We start from the raw sequence: 18,690 nt of genomic DNA on the forward strand, positions 1-18,690 counted from the left end.
ACAACCCGAATCTTAACCCAATAAGTTCATTTAAAAATTTAATTTTTAAAGCCAATTGAAAAAAACACCCTTTTATTTAGGTACTAAATTTTTCTTGCCATTGATCCACGATTTTTTTAACAATTCTCGAGGATAACTCTGACGATACAATTTCACATCGATTCGGGATTCCCATCCCCCGACGATCTCAACTTCCTTTTCCCACCCCCTCCATTGTTTTCAAATTCATGTTTTTTATGTTGTTACTCCTTTTTGTGTGTTTTAATACTATTTTAATCTGACATTCGATGACTTTTTATCTGGTACCACTTATTCATTATCTCTGTTATTATTCAGTTTATTAGATTAAGAGTCTGATTATTACTTTCTAGTTTTTAATTTAGTGATTATAAGAGCAATCTCATTTAACCCTCTATTTTATGTGAGGGGTGTTTTTATAATTTAAAGAGTGATTTAGAGTGTTATGAGTGAAGATTTTTTATATTTTAGAAAACGTGGTTATTTTTTTATTATATTTGAAAAGCTACTGTTCACCCAATATAGTTTTTTTAATGTATTTTGAAAGTGGTTGTGAATAAATGAAAGAAAAATGGTAATGATAAATGTATAAAAAGGTACCATTTAATTGAAAACAAGAGAGAAAATACAATGTGTTTTTATGTAATTTTAAATTTAGGGATAAGGTATAGAATGGGAATGCTCTAAATTGTGGGATACATACACACGGGTAGGGGTGTTAATCGGGTCAACCCGATCGGGTTTTGGGTTAGTCGGGTTCGGGTTATTCGGGTTTCGGGTTAGTCGGGTCGGTTTAGTCGGGTTAATCGGGTTGACCATGTTACTTTATAATTTTAAGTTGGTTTTTATGCTTGTAACTCGTGGATTGCAAAATTTCTCATTCCACTCAATTTTCAAATTCTTTCACAAGTAATTATCTAATAATTACATATAGGTTTGTACACGAACCGGACGGACATGCACAAAGGCATGCCCATGTTCGTTCGTTTAACTTTAAATGAATACGATCACGAACATTTAATCGAAAAAATATTTGTGTTCATGTTCGTTAGTTAAAAACTAACATGTTCTTGTTTTTTTATGATCGTTCATTTAAAATCTAATCGAACAGTTCACGAACATAAATGAACACAATTATACAAATACAAACGGACATGACTGAACATGTACATACGCTAACGAAAACAAACATACATAAACGAACACAAATAAACGCATTTAAATGAACAAAAATAAACAAATATAAACATATTGTGGTGATATAATTTCTAAATGCAAATAATATTTAATAATTTTCTATTAATATGTAAACGAACATGAACGAACGTAAACAAACTTAAATGAACGATCATAAACGAGTGTTCACGAACATAGATGAACGAGTGATATATTTGTTCATGTTCTTGCGCTTATTTTAAAAGAATTTCCAGTCTAATGGTTCATGAACAAGCAAAATAATTAACTCCTCTATAAAACTTTTAGTGTTTATTTCACATTTTCATTATTGTATTTGAAGTAAAGTATTATCACTAATCGGGTTATTCGGGTTAACCGAAACCCGATTTCTTTTCAAAAATGAACCTAAAACCCGACCCTATTAACAATTCGGGTTATTCGGGTCAACTCGAATAACCCGATTAATACTTTTTGACCCTATTTAACCCGACCCTAATTAGCTTATTCGGGTTCGGGTCGGATTAGGTTAATCGGGTTTGGGTATTTTGGACACCCCTACACATGGGTAGAAGTACTAGAAAAAGGATGGTAATCTATTGTAGAAAAGGATGGTAAACTAGAAAAAGTTTCTGGTACTCATAGAATGGTACTGTTGTAGTGCTACTATTGCTAATTCGTGCTGTACAACTCCTTTAAAGCCTACATATCTTGACACGTATTAACTTTGCTTTTGGCGTGTCCTTGTATACCTGCCTCCCATGTTCTTAGTTTACGCACTAATGGCAACCAGAAAAAGGAGGCTCGCAGACCTTCGCCGGATGATCACGGCGGGCTGGGGTTTCAAAGTTTAATAGACTTTCTTATTTCCTGGGGCGTTCAGAAACCAACCGTCGGCGATTCTTAGAAACGCAGAACAACTCTTTAGTCGCTGATTTTATATTCATTTTGATACAGAGGAGTTGAACTCTCGGCTTATGGTTTTGTTCACGGCGAGAATTTTAGGTTTTCTGGAACGGGAAATCGGTGAAAAAATTGGAGGAAAATTGGAAAAGTTAGTTATTTAATTGATTATCTGGATGGTAAGGTGTTTGATAGCTCTGATGTTAGTTGGAAAAGCTATACAAATCAGGTTCTATGCCAAAATCGGTTCCGGTTAAAACCAGCTTCAGCTGTTTCATCAGAAGTAAAAAACGCTTATTATAATGTTTTAAGTGTTTATGTAAGTAGATAATGAAAACCAACCATTTGAAGACAAAAATGCGTTACCCATAGGGTTTTTCTCCTATATTGGTTTCTCTGCTTCAACTCATGTTCATGGATCTGCAATCTGCAAGGAAGGCGGACAGACTATAATATCGACATGGTTGCAATATGGAAGTTCATCAGATGCTTTATGAAAGGAAGAAAGAACTAAGTCAGGCTTCCCATTCATCTTCTTTGCTTCTTTGCATCAGGTATATGAGTATATCATATTGTTAAACAACTACGTAAGTTGATTTACCTTTTGGCTAAGTTATTGCCATGTGTTTGAATAATCTGTTAGGATGTTGAATATTCTAAATTTGGATTGATGACTGTGGATGACAGGTTTATGTGTGTAGTTGTACATTTTTCAATTTGTGTAAAATAATAATGTTTCAAATTTCATATTGTAGAGGGAAACGTGAAAAATAAAATACACACATTGTAACTTTTGAAGAACTTTTGAAACTGTAATTATTGTAGGGTGTTGGGTTTAATCCAGGCTGATTCTACTTAAAACCTTAAGAACTCAAATTTATAAATCTTATCTTAGTTGAAGGACCAATATCAATATGTAGCATCCTAAAATTTTCATATTTAATAAAAGAGAGTCGCACTTAGTTATTGGACATAAATAATTAATTAGTATTAACAAAGAAAAGATCATGGACTTGGATTAATTATGGTGGACTAAAGGGTAATGGGCCTTAGGTCCATGGGCTTTAAGGGATATAAATACCCCCTTAAACCACCCTAAAACCCTAAATCCTCATTCCATCTTTCCATATTTGCCTACACATTCCAAACACACACACAAACATAGCCACTTTTTTGTCGTGAGGGTGAGATAGAGATCTAAGGCTAAACAAACGTTGATTCTTGATAGATTTTCATTATACAAGATAGATACAAGATCTAAAGTTCATAACCAAGATAACCGAGGCCTAAAGAACGCATAAAGGTATATTCTTGATCGTAAAGTTTACATTTTTATAAACGGTTAGTCTCGAAATGTAAACCTAGAGTAGATCGGGTATAAACGAGTATTAAAGTAGCAGACTTGATGTTAAAATGAACTTAAGCCTGCGGTTATGAACGGCTCGTTAAAGAAAGAACCTAGATCTAGTTTTAAACGTTTTTAAGCTTAATGGTCCAACCTTTATGCTTTTCCAGGCCGAGTTTTAACCGAAAATGATCAGGGGAATGTTCGCGGGATTAGTTAGTATCATATCAAAGGGTTACACGTTAAAACGGAGATGATTTTGAGGATTAAGAACAAAACCGTAGCTGCTGCTACAAGTTCGCTGAGCAAGTTCGCGTGTATATATGTTCGCTTAACGTATAACTTCGCCCACTGATAAGTTCGCTCCTGTTAAGTTCGTCTGCAGCTAAGCTCGCTTAAGTTAAGTTCGCTTAAGTTAAGTTCGCTTACATTTATGCCCGCTTACATGTACAGGAGAGTTAAAATAAATGAAAACCCTAAGTACGCTAAGTAAAAGTAATCCAGTACTAGACCACGAATCAGGCTGTCGAATTAGGCTTAATTTGCTGTAACGAATGAGTGGGTGAATAAAATAATAATTTGAAATCCTAATGGAAAATACCTTAAGACAATTAATGAGTGGGTGAATAACCCCAGCCAGGGGCTCTGCCTCTTGGACCCCGCTAGGGGTTGCCGCCCCTAGAACCCCGCTGCCAGGGGCGCTGTCCCCGAACCCTCGTCCGTTGAGAGTTATAATTAAACTAGAAATACGATATGGAAAGTGATAGTAATTAATACGTGTAATTGTTATAAAGTTAGTCGTGCTCAATTAAAGAAAGAGATTACAATTAACGGTGAACGTAACCGCATTCAGGTGAGTTTCTAGCCCCACTTCCTTGTTATGTTTTCAGGGCTGTGTGCATACTCGATGTGATTTGTTAATACACTTACCTTAAGTGGTAAGTGTATGTCTTATATAATTTATGTATGAATGAATGCTTGACGATGCATGAACGATCTTCGGATATTGCATGTATCATTAAGGGATAGTTTAAAGATATGATTGGTATATAGGTATATGATGTGTGTACGTAAGAAAGTATAATTACGAATGTAGAGAAAGGTATGGAAGGTATGGTTAGAAAGGGTACGGACCCTAATACTATCCGCGAATGTAGGGAACGGACCCTAATACTATCCGCGAATGTAGGGAACGGACCCTAATAATATCCGCGAATGTAGGGAACAGACCCTAATAATATCTGCGAATGTTTTAGGACGAAGTATATGTATATGTGTATGTGTAACAAGGTAAGAAGGAAAGTATGGTAGTATCAACGTATGAAGGAAGGTAAAGAACTATGTATGTATATGTACCTACGGGTGCGCATATAAGAATGTGTATGGACGTATTGTATGTTGCCTGATTAACTAGAACTCACTCAGCGTAACTGACTTTTAGTATGCAGGCAGGTGAGTAGGATGAGACAGCTCGCTTGAGGGGAACACGTGGCATCGAATAAGAGGCTGGCATCGGAAGACTCAAGACGTTTATGTTTAATGTTGTTTATTTTGAAAGACAAGATGTTTGATTAAGACAAGTTATGTAATATTTTATGAAAGTTTTTATATTTCGCGAATGTTTTTATTAACTCTGATGATTAGAACTATGTTAATGAGTAAATCCAACGTCCAAATGTGAGGTACCGGTAACAGGGCATTACACAATGTAACACCATGGGCCCAAGAATGAATGTCTACAATAGTAATAGTAAATGGTAGGACATTTTTATGAGATCACATGTATTAGTTCTTTCTGTGGGTTATTATTCAAAACATTAGAAATTTAAAATCGTAATATCTAATTTTTGAGAAATACTAAACTTTCTACCAAGTGCCACGCATATTTACATTAGCCTTTTTATATGAAATTGTTTGGACCTCAAAATAGTTAAATACCTATATGATTTTTTCAAATTCTATTATAGAACTACTTGACTTTATAAAAGACAACTCTGGTTTTTGTTGACGTTGATAACATTGGGCAGCTTTTCAGTTTCGCTAAGGAGACAATCAGATTATTTGTTGTGTGATTCGACATTTATCTTCCCATGTAATTGCAGGTACACTTCGTTGATGTAAGAATGCCAGCTTTAACATTTGGTAACGAAGGTGTGTGCTTCATCAACTATATATGCATCAGTGTTGACATTTTGTAACGAAGCCATGTATGCTTCGTCTAATCTCTATGCATATTTTAAATAAGAAATGCATTATAAATAAGAAGTCAACAACATCTGTGACTTTCCTTTATGTGAAACTATGTATGCAATGCTATCTTTAACATTTTGTAACGAAGCTATGAATGCTTCGTCCAGACATCATGTAACTAAACTCCCAACGCACATTTCAATTAGGGTATGCATAATACTAACGTGAACTAACAAAAACAACTCGCAATTCCATGCCCGCGCCGCGAAGCGCGGGTAAACCAACTAGTTAGAACTATATGTGGTTTTCTTAATTATATTTTCCCTGATTGACGCGAGATTTTCGATATCAAGAGGGGCTTGCAATTATTCAAAGTCTTAAAAGCCTTGAGCAAATGGCTGGTGCTCAAGGCTTTTCTCTAATGCTTGTTTATTTCCGAGCGTATGGTTGGTGCTCAAGGCTTATTTCCGATCCAAAGATCCCTCTTGTACACAAATGTGTAAAACAATTATCATCCAAATTGATTGCAAATGTCATATTATTAATGGATAAACAGATAAAAGGTAAAATGGAATTCTTAGATGAATTATTAAACAACAAAATATTAATATATATGATATAAAACATGTTACATATTCCCACACAAACATGATTTGGAATTTTGGATAGAAGAAAAAAGAGGTACGATAATACAATAACATGTGACACAAAACTTCATGACATGGAGAGATATTAACAGCTGAAGGTACTAGTGTAATTTCATCATCATTTTCTTGCATCCTTGCTCTAAATTCACAAACTTGCATATTAGTGATGGATCTGAGTCAACATTATTCTAGCATCTCTACTACTAGGCCTCGCTTTAGGATTATCATGTGTACAAAAATAAGCAATCTTAAGAACAAGAAGCATTTGTTCTTCATACCCGTTTCTCATCAATTTCGGATCAATCACTTGTTTCGGATCCTTACAATTTCTCATCCATGCCACCAAACCCATCTCATAAGTATATCTGAAAAACTCATCAGATGGAAGCTTCCCCATCACTAAAACCGCTAACAACACCCCAAAACTATAAACATCACACTTTTCGTTTACGTCCTTCGTTTCAAAATACTCAGGCGCGACGTATCCTAGTGTTCCAACAACATCGGAAGTCTTAATATGCGTGTCAAAATCCGGCAACCATACTGCAGCCCCAAAATCGGCTATATGGGCTTCCATGTCATCATCAAGAAGAACATTGGCGGGCTTTAAATCTCTATGAACTATACAAGGAATATGGTACATGTGAAGATACTCGAGCCCCGTGGCTACTCCTAGTGCGATCCTGTGTCTAGCTAGCCAATCTAATTCTCGACTACCATCTTTAACTTATTGTAATACATCCTGTAAACTGCCATTTTTCATGAATTTAAAGACCAGCTAATGACAAGATGGTCGAGGAACATAAGCTAGTAATGGAACTAAGTTACGGTGTCTGATTCGTCCGACGGTAAAGATTTCTCTTCTGATTTGCTTAACTTTTTGATCGGTAACCGTTGTATATGAATCAGTGAGCTTTACAAAGTCTTTTGGAGTCTCTAATACCTTCTTTATTGCAATTGTTTTGACTTTGCTTGCTTGTAATTCGGTTTTGTATACTACTCCACACGCGCCTTTACAGATGATTTGAAGCGATGCTACTCCATCATCTTCCTTCAAGAACGCCAAGTCTTCCGGTTTAATGTTGTTACTAAAGGTGATCAAGCCCAAATTGTTCTTTTGCATGCGAATATAGAAATCGCTCTGTATCTCTTTCTCCTTTTTGCCTTGAAAAAGATTCAGAACCGGAGTAAAGAGGAGGAGAAAGAAGCGAGAGACGATGGCCATGAATATGATCGATGTGGAAAGATTGATCCTCCACACACAATATTATTATTGTTTGCCGGACTTTTTGAGGAAAGTTAAAGTATGGTCAGACGAATATTAATATGTGTGTGAAAAAATGACTTTAGGAGAGAAATTACGAAGAAACTACGAAGAAAATAGTGAGAAAATGACTAGCAGTAGCTTTACTCTTTAAAGTTTAAACAGTGAATGTTAAGATGGGCACACGGAATGGAGGAAAGATAACGTGGGAATGGAAGAAAGAAAATTTTGATGATATATATTGTCTATTGTCGGTGGCTTGCTTAAAAATATATCTTGTGTGGTCTGTATATTTCAAAGTTTCTTTTAATGTCGGAAATAAGAAATCTTTTCATTAGAGTCGGTTGTTTATCGCTAAGTATTATTTTTTTTTCATTTCAGCTCGGTTCGCTCACATGCATAACTGAAAGATAAAATCAATTTTCGGTCAAATTTTTATATTGATAAAGCACATCATTTTTCGCATTTCCTAGATTTATAAATTTAAACTCAAATCAAGCAATGCGTTGAAAAAATAATGGGTTCAAAGTCTTGGCATAATAATCGTTTTTTTGTTATAATTTTAAAAACCAAAACTTTGTTTTTCTAGTTCATTTTGAGCTTAAAACTAACCATGCACAACCCTACAACCGTGCGACTATAGGCATTAGTAATGCCCCGTCAAATTTCGTGCCTAGTCTGAACATTTTTTAAAGTCAAGGGACCTAAGTGTAATTAAGTTAAAGTGGAATTTTAAGAACTAAAATGAAAATATCCAAAAGTTGGATTACACTGTTAGTATTAGGGCATACAAGAATGCCGACCTCAAGAATTAGATGGACCGTATGATCACGCCTACAATTTTGTGACGATTTGTCTAAAGGTTGAGCCAACACACTACCATTTTTGACATGCTGTTAATCGCACGACTTCATTTAGGCTTAGCCTCTCTATTTATACTATAAATAGGACTCCCATGTGCGTCCCATTTTGGTTTGATTATTTGAGTTCATAAGTAATTGAGGGATGGGTTAATTTTTGTGTCAAAGAATCTAGCCCCAACGATTATATATATGAAAGCCCGGGTCAATATGTGTTTTTTTGTGTGTTTGATATGTTTAAATGAAGCTTGGTCCAACAACACATTTTTGGTGTGGAGGAGAACGTCGCTGCAAATCAGACTCGCCAACTGTTAGTTTCCCTGGCCACCTCACCATCCCAAAAATGGAAAGAGCTAAAGTTTATTAGCAGGATGTTTTTTTATGTGCTATTTACAAGGAAATAAACAAAATGTTCTTTCCAAAAAGATGAATAAATAAAAGTACCAAATATCAATATTTGTTTAATATTTAATGCTTATCATTTCACTTCAATATTAGTTATAAAGTATATATCCTTTTGTCATTTGTCTTCTTTTATATCGGCTACCTGTAAATACGTAAAAACACAAGTGCATCGCAACGATAAGATAATTAAGTCGGGCCCACTAAAGAATACAAAAGATGCTTTGTTTATTACATATTAATTTCATTTTTAAATGAGAAATTGCAATTTGCCTCCCTGGGTAATATCGGCGGGAGCTGGATCGACCACTGAAAAAGAATTTGCGCATGTTGTACCATTGGATTTCTTGATCGGGTTTTTTTGACTCCTACCGACAGTTGACTTTTCTTTGACCTGTTAAAAATTATTGAAATGACATATTTACCCCTATATCTTCATCTTCATCATGTAACCCATAAATTGATGAACTCCTTTCTTCATCTTCATCATTTAACCCAGAAACTGATGAACTCCTTCATCGTCTTCAATCAACATCCCAAAAACACAACTCTAATCAACAACAACCCAAAGAACCCTAAAAAGTTACAGGTTTTCCAATATCATGGATTACAACCATTAATCATCAAACAACCATCATGCAGTCTTTCTTAATCACCTTCACCATACTCGCCCTATCCGTCACACCCACCACCCACCGGAGAATCCTCCACCACCCATTTTTTCGGCAAACTCAACCACACCGCCGCCACCGACTTCTGACAACCCATTTTTTCACGAAACCCCAAGTCAACAAACCCCATATCAACCACCACCGCCGGAAGTTCCAGCGACCCACCCAATGGCTTCAGCGCCGACGAAAAAGCCCGGGAAGAAAAATTCTGGGTATGGTCACCGCCATGGCTCAGATCTGTAATATGAAGATCAGACAGATATTTATATCATCATCGCCATCTCCGATCATCTTTTTCATCATCATCATAACATTTGCATTCACAAACAAACACACAGTCACGCATATATGTATGTACAGAGAGAGGGAGAGAGAGATTGAGAACAAGGTGGGTAGGTGGGATTATTATTATTATTTATAACATTTGCATTCACAAACAAACACACATTCACACATATATGTATGTACACACACACACACACACAGAGAGAGAGAGAGAGAGAGAGAGAGAGAACAAGGTGGGTGGGTGGGGTTATTATTATTATTATTATTATAACATTTACATTCACAAACAAACACACATCGCACATATATGTTTGCACAGATAGAGAAAGAGATTGAGAACAAGGTGATGATGAAAGTAGATGATGATGATGATGATGATGATGATGATGATGATGATGATGATGAAAGAGAGATTATTATTATTAATATGATTATTATTATTATTATTGTTAAGAGATGAAGACCAAAATGCCCTTGGCATCCGTCAGTCAACTGATGGTCAACTAACGGTAGGAGTCAAAAAAACCCGCCCGAGAAATCCAATGGTACAACATTCGCAATTTCGTTTTCAGTGGTTAACCCATCCAGCGACGATATAAACCAGGGAGGCAAATTGCATATTTCTCTTTTTAAATTTTCATATATTATATTTATAATATGTTTTAAATATTTTTTTTTCAACCCGTGTGTCACACGAGTATATAGACTAGTAAGCCTATTTATTGGGAAAAGTCAAAAAATGTATCATGCTATATTATTAAGATATTCAGTAACCCTGGTGCCTGAAGCTTCTCACTGCAAAAAAAAAAAGATGAAAATGTTGACTTCAGTCGTAGCGTACTGATTCTGGCAAGCATCGTTCTCTCCCGTTATTGCATCTTCGTCGCAATTTATCTTTTCTAGTTGAACGAGCTGTAAACCTTAGGATCTCCTGTACATTATTATTCACACACGAGTGAGGCAGAGCCATAAAGAATCACACTAGTTGTAGCCCGTGGATATAGTTCACATCGACCAAAACAAGTAAATCTCTTGTGTTCATCCTTGATTAGTTTTTCTCTTGCACTATTATTCGTGTTTTTGTGTACTAATCTATGATCAAATCCCTAACATGCTACACCTAAATTTGTTTTTTCTCATCAAAAAACAGACCGATAAACCATGGAATTCATTGTCCATTCCATTATCTCATATTAAACAAACCGTCACCATTTAAAAAACGAAAATTATTAGTTTACATAAAAAAAAATTATTTAGTATTATTAGTTTAGTTATAAAAACAAATTTAGTTAAAATAAATGACTAAAGCCTAAAAAGTTTAGTATAAAGTCGATCACTTGTTTCGGATCCTTACAAATTTGGATCGATCACTTGTTTCGGATCCTTAGAAATCCACATAATTCTCATCCATTCAACCAAGCCCATCTCATAAGTATTCCGAAAAAACTCATAAGATGGAAATTTCCCCATCACTAAAATCGGGAACTGAAGAGGTAGGTCCCAGCAAGAGCCCAGTTGGACCCGCAAGACTCACCTTGAAGAGGGACGTCTGCGCAGAGACCAACTGGATCCGCAGGACCCACCATGCTCAGAGAGATGAAGACCTTACGCGCAGTACGCCAGCTGTTCCCGCAGGAAAAGCCTCCCAATGGTGAAGTAGCCCGCTTGTTCCCGCAGCTGCGGATACAAGCCATCAGGGAAGGCTACCCGCACTAATAGCAAGGCTACACGCACAAGGCACTCTCAAATAATTCAGTAATGTCACCTGAAGAAGGAATGAGCTAGCCGGGAACACTCCCGCACAAAGCCGGGAATACTCCCGCCCAAATGAGCCAGTCCGTACGCTACTGGAGGATCTTTTGTACTATACCTGCCAAGGTATGGACAAAAGATCTGACCAAAGCAGCGACAGCTCACTGACAACAGTACGACGAGGAGCACGCTCTAGTACTTAATGTCACTATCAGCCGCTGCCTACTCACCAACCCTTGTCGTGGCACGTACATAGCCTGCAGTTGGTGGAAAAGGAACAGTACACAGCCGGCCATGTCACTATCAGCCGCTGCCTACCCACCAACCACCAGCATGGCACATGCGTAGCCCACAGTTGGTAGAACAGGAATATTATACAGCTGGCTGTACCTGCTTGGAAACCTACCTTCGGCTATAAATACTCCAACATCTTGGAACGGTATCATTATCTTATATCTTCATATATTATCTGATATCTGCTCTAGCCATTTCTCTTAATATACACTTATATTCAAGAGCAATCTAGTCTGATTCTCACGCCGGAGGGTGGTCACAAGGAGGTACCCCCCCTTCTCAGTGACGAGCTCACGGTGTCTGTTTTGCAGGTCATCAGAAGAATAACAATCTTGCCGGAACTAACCCTCGTGGGAAACATCTACTTGACCCTAAGATTATCCGTAATCTGCCGGGGTCACTTAGTGTTTCTTCAGGAACAATAGCCAAAAACTATAAACGCCACACTTTTCATTTATTTCCTGCTTTTCAAAATACTCAGGCGCAACATATCCTAATGTTCCAACAACATCAGAAGTCTCAACATGCGTGTCGTAATACGAGATCCTTAACGCAAACCCAAAATCAACTATATGGGCTTCCATGTCATTATCAAGAAGAACGTTGGAGGGCTTTAAATCCCTATGAACTATACAAGGGATACGGTACATGAATATACTTGAGCCCCGTGGCTGCTCCTAGTGTGATCCTGTGCCTAGCCAACAAATCTAATTCTCAAGAACCATCTTTAACTACTTGTAATATATCCTGTAAACTGCCATTTTGAATGAATTTATAACCTAGGTAATGGCAATTTGGACGGGGAACATAAGCTAGTAACGGAACTAAATTACAATGTCTGATCCTACCGACAGTCATAATTTCCATTCTCATTTGATGAATTTTTGATCGAAAAATGATCGATGTACATGAATCAGTGGGCTTTGCAATATCTTTTGAAGTGTGTGTTACCTTCTTAATGCAATTGCTTTGACTTGGCTGCTTTCTTGTAATTCGGTTTTGTATACTACTCCACAAACACCTTGTCCGATGATTTGAAATGATGCTACTCCGTCGTCTTTTATCAAGAACGCCAAGTCTTTAGCTTTTATTATGTTACTAAAGATGGTTATACCCAAACCTTTCTCTTTGCGTTGAATAATGTGATAAATGGTAAAATAAACCTCAACTGTATTAAGAATTGAGTTATCTTATATATACAAATACACAACAATCACTCCATTATGTTAGAAGAGTTAACCAATACAATTGGAAACAAATAAATACATCAAGTATGAATAATATTTTCAAATGTCACACCCCGAAAATCTTATCTTAGCAGCGGAAGACTTAACTAAGTTAACTTCGGGTTATGACAGATGCCGATAGCCGAATCACGAAACAGAACGCTTAAATATATTAAAGGACTTGTTTATTTATCAGAGTGCACATGTCTAAATTTACATAAAGTATTATTATTACAAGTCCACACACGTCATAACATCAAAACAACACGTGTTCTTCGTCCCATCTCCTCCCTCACGACGCCTCCAAGGTTCTCATTTACCTGAAAAGTATGTTAAAATAATTTTGTCAACACGAATGTTGGTGAGTTTCTCAACTAAAAATCGAGATGTAACAACACTCGACTTTACATCCTTTTATACATCATTCTTTTCAATGATAAAAATATCATTATTCACCATTCTTTTCAATGGGAATTTAATTTTCACTTTTCCAAATATAGCTATATATTTCTTAAACCAAACGTGTTAGTTGTAAACGAGTAAAGAGTACAACACATGTATGACTATCAATATGATAAACCTGATACATACCAAAATCAAAATATTCCCACCTTTTCAACAGAGCGACTGGAAGAATGGGGGCGTCGCCACGATAGATCTACTAATATTTTTAGGCCCTTTCTCTCTAGGTTAACGGTTTTTCCTTTCAAAATGACTCATCCCATTTAACACAATTTGTAAAATATATAGCCATTTTCTTTACATACTTCTCCCCCAAAACCATTTATAATCATTAAAATATTTAAAGTGGGGATTTTACGAGAAAACTCATCGTTTTTGGTTGATAATCGGTTATTCCAACTTGACTCATAACCTATTATTAAATGGTACACATTTAATAAAAAATTTTATATTCTAAGTTGTTGCACAACTTAAAATATTTCACACATTTTCTTAAAATTGTTATCTTTTTATTTGTGTGTTTATTTTGGTTTTAACGACACATTGGCGATTCCGTTCAAGTCCAATCACTATATGATCACTTAATACACACAAGGTCTCTAATCTTATAAACTTAACCCAGGTAGCAACAAACACATCTCATGTATAAATATTCTATTTAGCAAATAAACAAGTAATAATATATAATAATATTGTTTAATATTATCTAATAATATTAAGTTTTGTAAAATTATATTTTAGTTGCTGGAATATTTATTATTTTATATCTTTATACTGTTTACGTTTTTAAAATCATTTTCCGGTTCGGTCGGTTTTTGTCATTTTTTTTGTTAATCGGTGAACTGATTAACTTTTTTCTTATAAAGTTGAGTTTTTAATTATTTTAAAATACTTTAAGTGTGAAAATACACAAGTTTTATAAGTTACTTTATTAAAATAGTTCATTTCTTATTTTAGTCATTAATTTCACAAAGCTAGTAATTTTGGCGTTTTCGTGTCGGTTTTCGCGACACGAACCGTCAAGGACCAAGTCTTTATCATGTTTTCCTTTATATATATACATTTACTTATGTAAGGTATATATATTTTTGGGGTTTAGGGGCTGTTTTAATATAGTTCCTATAACCATTTTCGGTTCGCGTTAAAAATCGTATTTTTCGACCGTTAAAGCTACCGACAAGCGATTTAAGCCATATTAAACACATCTAACACTTTGTATACTTAATACACTTATTTATAATGTATAATTTGAACCAAATTTCCATATTAAAACACTAAACACAAAACACAAATCTTTTAGAAATTTGCACGTCTAATATGCACAAGTCCTAACTTACTAGTTTTAGCAATATATAGACATGTTATTTTTACTAAGTCTAACATGAATACAATACTCTAAAATTCCAGATTTTAAGTCACATTATAGAATGTCCCTTTCAACTTATGTGATGTCAAAATTTAGCTTTTAACATATTCCTCTTTATTATACTAAAATCCAATATAGAGCATGCATATTCTTCCAATCATGGGGTATCATATTATCCTTATTTTCTTAATTATTTAATCAATCATTTTCCATGTATGTCAAGATACAAAACTTTTATATTTTCATCATGCATAATCAATATTTAAATGTGTTTACTAACATGCATCCTAAGTATCAAAATCTTCATTCAACAAGTATATCTTTCAATAAAGTTTCTATTATTAGTAACTTCACTAAGTTATAAAATTTAGAAATTTGCCTAATGCTTTTGCATGTTATCATTTTCCATTGTAATAACATTTTTATAACAATCTTCCAAGTATTTATATGCTAGACATTCAAATCAATATACAAGTTAATTATGTATTTAGCAAAAAGTTTCCTTATTTAGCAAATCTCTACCATTTTTTTACATTGTTCATTTCTTAAATATAATAACACACTTGCATGTACTCCTTTCTCTCTCATGAAACCAAGGACCTAATAATCATTTTTTTTTTAATTTTTAGCCTTTCACAAGTATCATAGTAAACACATATTCACAACATCACCAAGTTTCTTTCTCATTTCACCTAATTATTACATGCATGTCATTATATATTCATATTAGTCATTAAAACAAAAGAAGATATAAATATCATATGACTATTGCATGTACCTAATTACAACTTTAGATGTTATTCATATATGCATATAAATGTTGGATATCCTTTTACACATATACATAAATATTTATTTTTTGGCTATAAATGCATACACTTAAAATTTTCATTTCCAACTTTACTTCTAAATCACATGTTTATTGACATCAAGTTCCATAAGTAAGTTACCACTTATTTAATGTCCAAAAAGTCCATGGGTTCTCTTGCATGTGAGTATTTTAGTCCATAAAAGTCCATATTTGTCATCTTCTGATCATTACTTTATGCATGTTACTTAAATTCTTTAAAGAACTTTAATATAAAGTCAACTCTTTAGGTAGGTGTGTATGCATGTATGTGGGTTTTAGGTTCCCACACACACCCACAAACACTTATGGTTTTGGATACCTACACACACATGCATGCACTTTTTAGTCCACAATCTTGAGTTTTTAGTTTATTTCTTGAATGTGTGAAACATTTTTATTGCAACATTAGAAAGAAATAAACATCATAAGTGATGTGCTTAAAACAATCAATTAAATATTAACTAAATTAACAAGTAATAAAAATTAGACTTAAGACTCAACTACACAAAACACCGGCAAGTGAACCGGTCAATTGTACTAAAGCTAAGTAAGTCCGGAATATCGAACCCACAGGACTCTATAAATTACGTTAATTAACTAATTAGGCTTGACTTACGACAAAACTATTTATTATTAATGTTTTAAGGGGGATTTTTAAACTAATATTAAACTAAGATTAAACTAAGAAAGTAAATAAACAAGCAAACGAGAGACAAGCAATTAAACACAAGATCGAAACCAATCAGAGAAAGAATCTACCTAGGTAAGAATTCCATGTATCAACAATCATCAAGCAATGGACAAATAACATGATTATGGAAACTGATTTCTAAACATATTCATCTAACAAAACCCTAAGGACCTTTGACTGAATCAAATGAAATCCCAAAGAACAATTATTAGATTATTAAGCAATCAGTATTATTGATTTCCGCAAAGTCATCAATTAGGGTTAATTAATAGTATCTAAAGCAAACAATCTTACGAAACACTAAACCTTAGATAACTTGATAAACTAACATGACATCATGAACATGGATCAACACAATAAGCAAGAATATTGTCACTACTATCCTAGCATGCAATTGACCAAGACACATGAACAACTCCTCACCTTACAGCTATTGGAATTTAGCAAAACATTTAAAACCTTAACCAACTATCAACAAGCTTCTATGATCTAATGGGCCCATTTAATCACAATAATCAAAACACCAAGTAATGATTTAAACATAAACCCTAAATCTAAAGAACACAATCAAAAGATAAAAGATTTATGTAAAGCTATAATTAACAATCAATCAAGATAATAAACATTCATATGCATCATGAAAGCAAAATCAAGTCTTTTACTATTAAATCAACAAACCATAATCAGCATAAGTCCAAATCAAGAATCAAGTCTCAAACATGTTCATCAAACCTAGGTAGACATGAAGTCTAGCCTAGAATCATTATTAAAAACAATTCTAAACAAGTCTTAAAAACAAAGAGAAAAGACATCAAGAATAATGAACAAAGAACGAAAGTTAGAACGATAAAACCCTTTGCGATTGATCTTCAAACACCCGGATGAAAGCTCTCTCGATCCTCCTTAGTTCCTAGCTTCAAATCACCTTCAAAACATTGGAAAAACTCTTGAAATCAGCTGCCAAAAAGCTTAGGATCGGCTAGGGAATGAAGATGTTTATATAAGCTAGAATGGGCTTGGGCTTGCAATTTTTGGCTGACCAGAAGGCCTAGGCGCCCGGCCTAGGCATCCTAGGCATTTGCCTAGGCGCGGCGCGGCGCCCTTTTTAGGGAATTTTCGTTTTTTGCTTTTATTTCTTGTTTATTCATGTTAGGTCCCTTTCTTGAACTCCAAGTAACGATGAGAAACTTCTAGAATTTCTTTTCCTTGACTCCAAAGCCACCATCTACATGAAAACAAATCGAAACTCTAAGTGAACTAATCATGTAGTCATTGACGAGTAAAACGAACAAAACGCGAACTTAACCTTCACATGAAATGATAGAAAGAATTATAGCTTAACACTCAAGACACCAAAAGATATAAAACATAATAAATAGATAAAACTTGACTCAAAACCTTAAATAATAAAATATTACAAAACTCGAACTTAAACGAACTTAAAACATTAAATAAACATAACTTTACAAGGGATTCGAGATGTATAAATACACGTATATCAATAAGGCTTCAACCTTAGGTAATTGGATGGAAAGAAGTGATTAAGAGGAAAACAAATAAGAGTCTTGAGCTTCCAAGTTCTTTTAAAAGCTTACTAGACCTTTAATGCTTCTTTTTCCTTAACCCCTTTAAGCTACTTGGTCTTAAGATACTAAAATGAGGATGAAGATGAAGTTGTAAGGTGAAATGAGGGTGGTGGTGGGTGGTGACGGCTTGGTGGTGGGTGGTGGTAGTGTGTGTTTTTGATATTGGGTTTGTTGTTTTAATGATGAGTGGTGTGTTCTTGTGTTTAAGTAAACTCCATGGATGAGTGTTCTTAAGTTACTTAGAAAAAATAAATGATGGAAGATGAAGAGGATATTGATGTTGATATATATAGAGAGAAAACATGTGCAGGGAGTATGAGTTGTTATAATAGAATAGGTATGTGGAGGATGAAGAGTTTAGTTGACTTGGGTGGCTTTAATGTACCATCTCCAACCCACCATAATAGGCAATCATTGAATTGCATGCAAAATATTGGAAAGAGAACGGATCCTTAGGGGATTTTTGGAAAAGATTTGATAGGATATTGGACATTTAACACAATATCCTTAAATGTTAATTTAACATTTAATGAATTTTAACAATCTAATGATCTCCGTTGCTAATAATTTTTGTCAGACTTTTTCCAATTTTAGATTCCTGATGCAACGAGCCTAAGAACATAATTTTTGGTGATACTAAGTTTCTGGCTCACACGGTGTCCACTACCGGCTTGTAACTGTCAACTTATTGATTTTCGCGTAATG

At 34.8% G+C, this 18,690-nt stretch overlaps 1 pseudogene; it reads right to left on the reverse strand.

Moving 5' to 3' along the window:
* Positions 1-6,400: 6,400 nt before the first annotated feature.
* On the reverse strand, positions 6,401-7,543 carry LOC143559195 (leucine-rich repeat receptor-like serine/threonine/tyrosine-protein kinase SOBIR1 pseudogene; annotated as a pseudogene).
* Positions 7,544-18,690: the final 11,147 nt, after the last annotated feature.

This window comes from Bidens hawaiensis, unplaced genomic scaffold (genome assembly GCF_021521415.1).
Source record: "Bidens hawaiensis isolate Kalapana, Puna unplaced genomic scaffold, B.hawaiensis_p1.1 tig00019791_1, whole genome shotgun sequence".
Taxonomy (NCBI): domain Eukaryota; kingdom Viridiplantae; phylum Streptophyta; class Magnoliopsida; order Asterales; family Asteraceae; genus Bidens; species Bidens hawaiensis.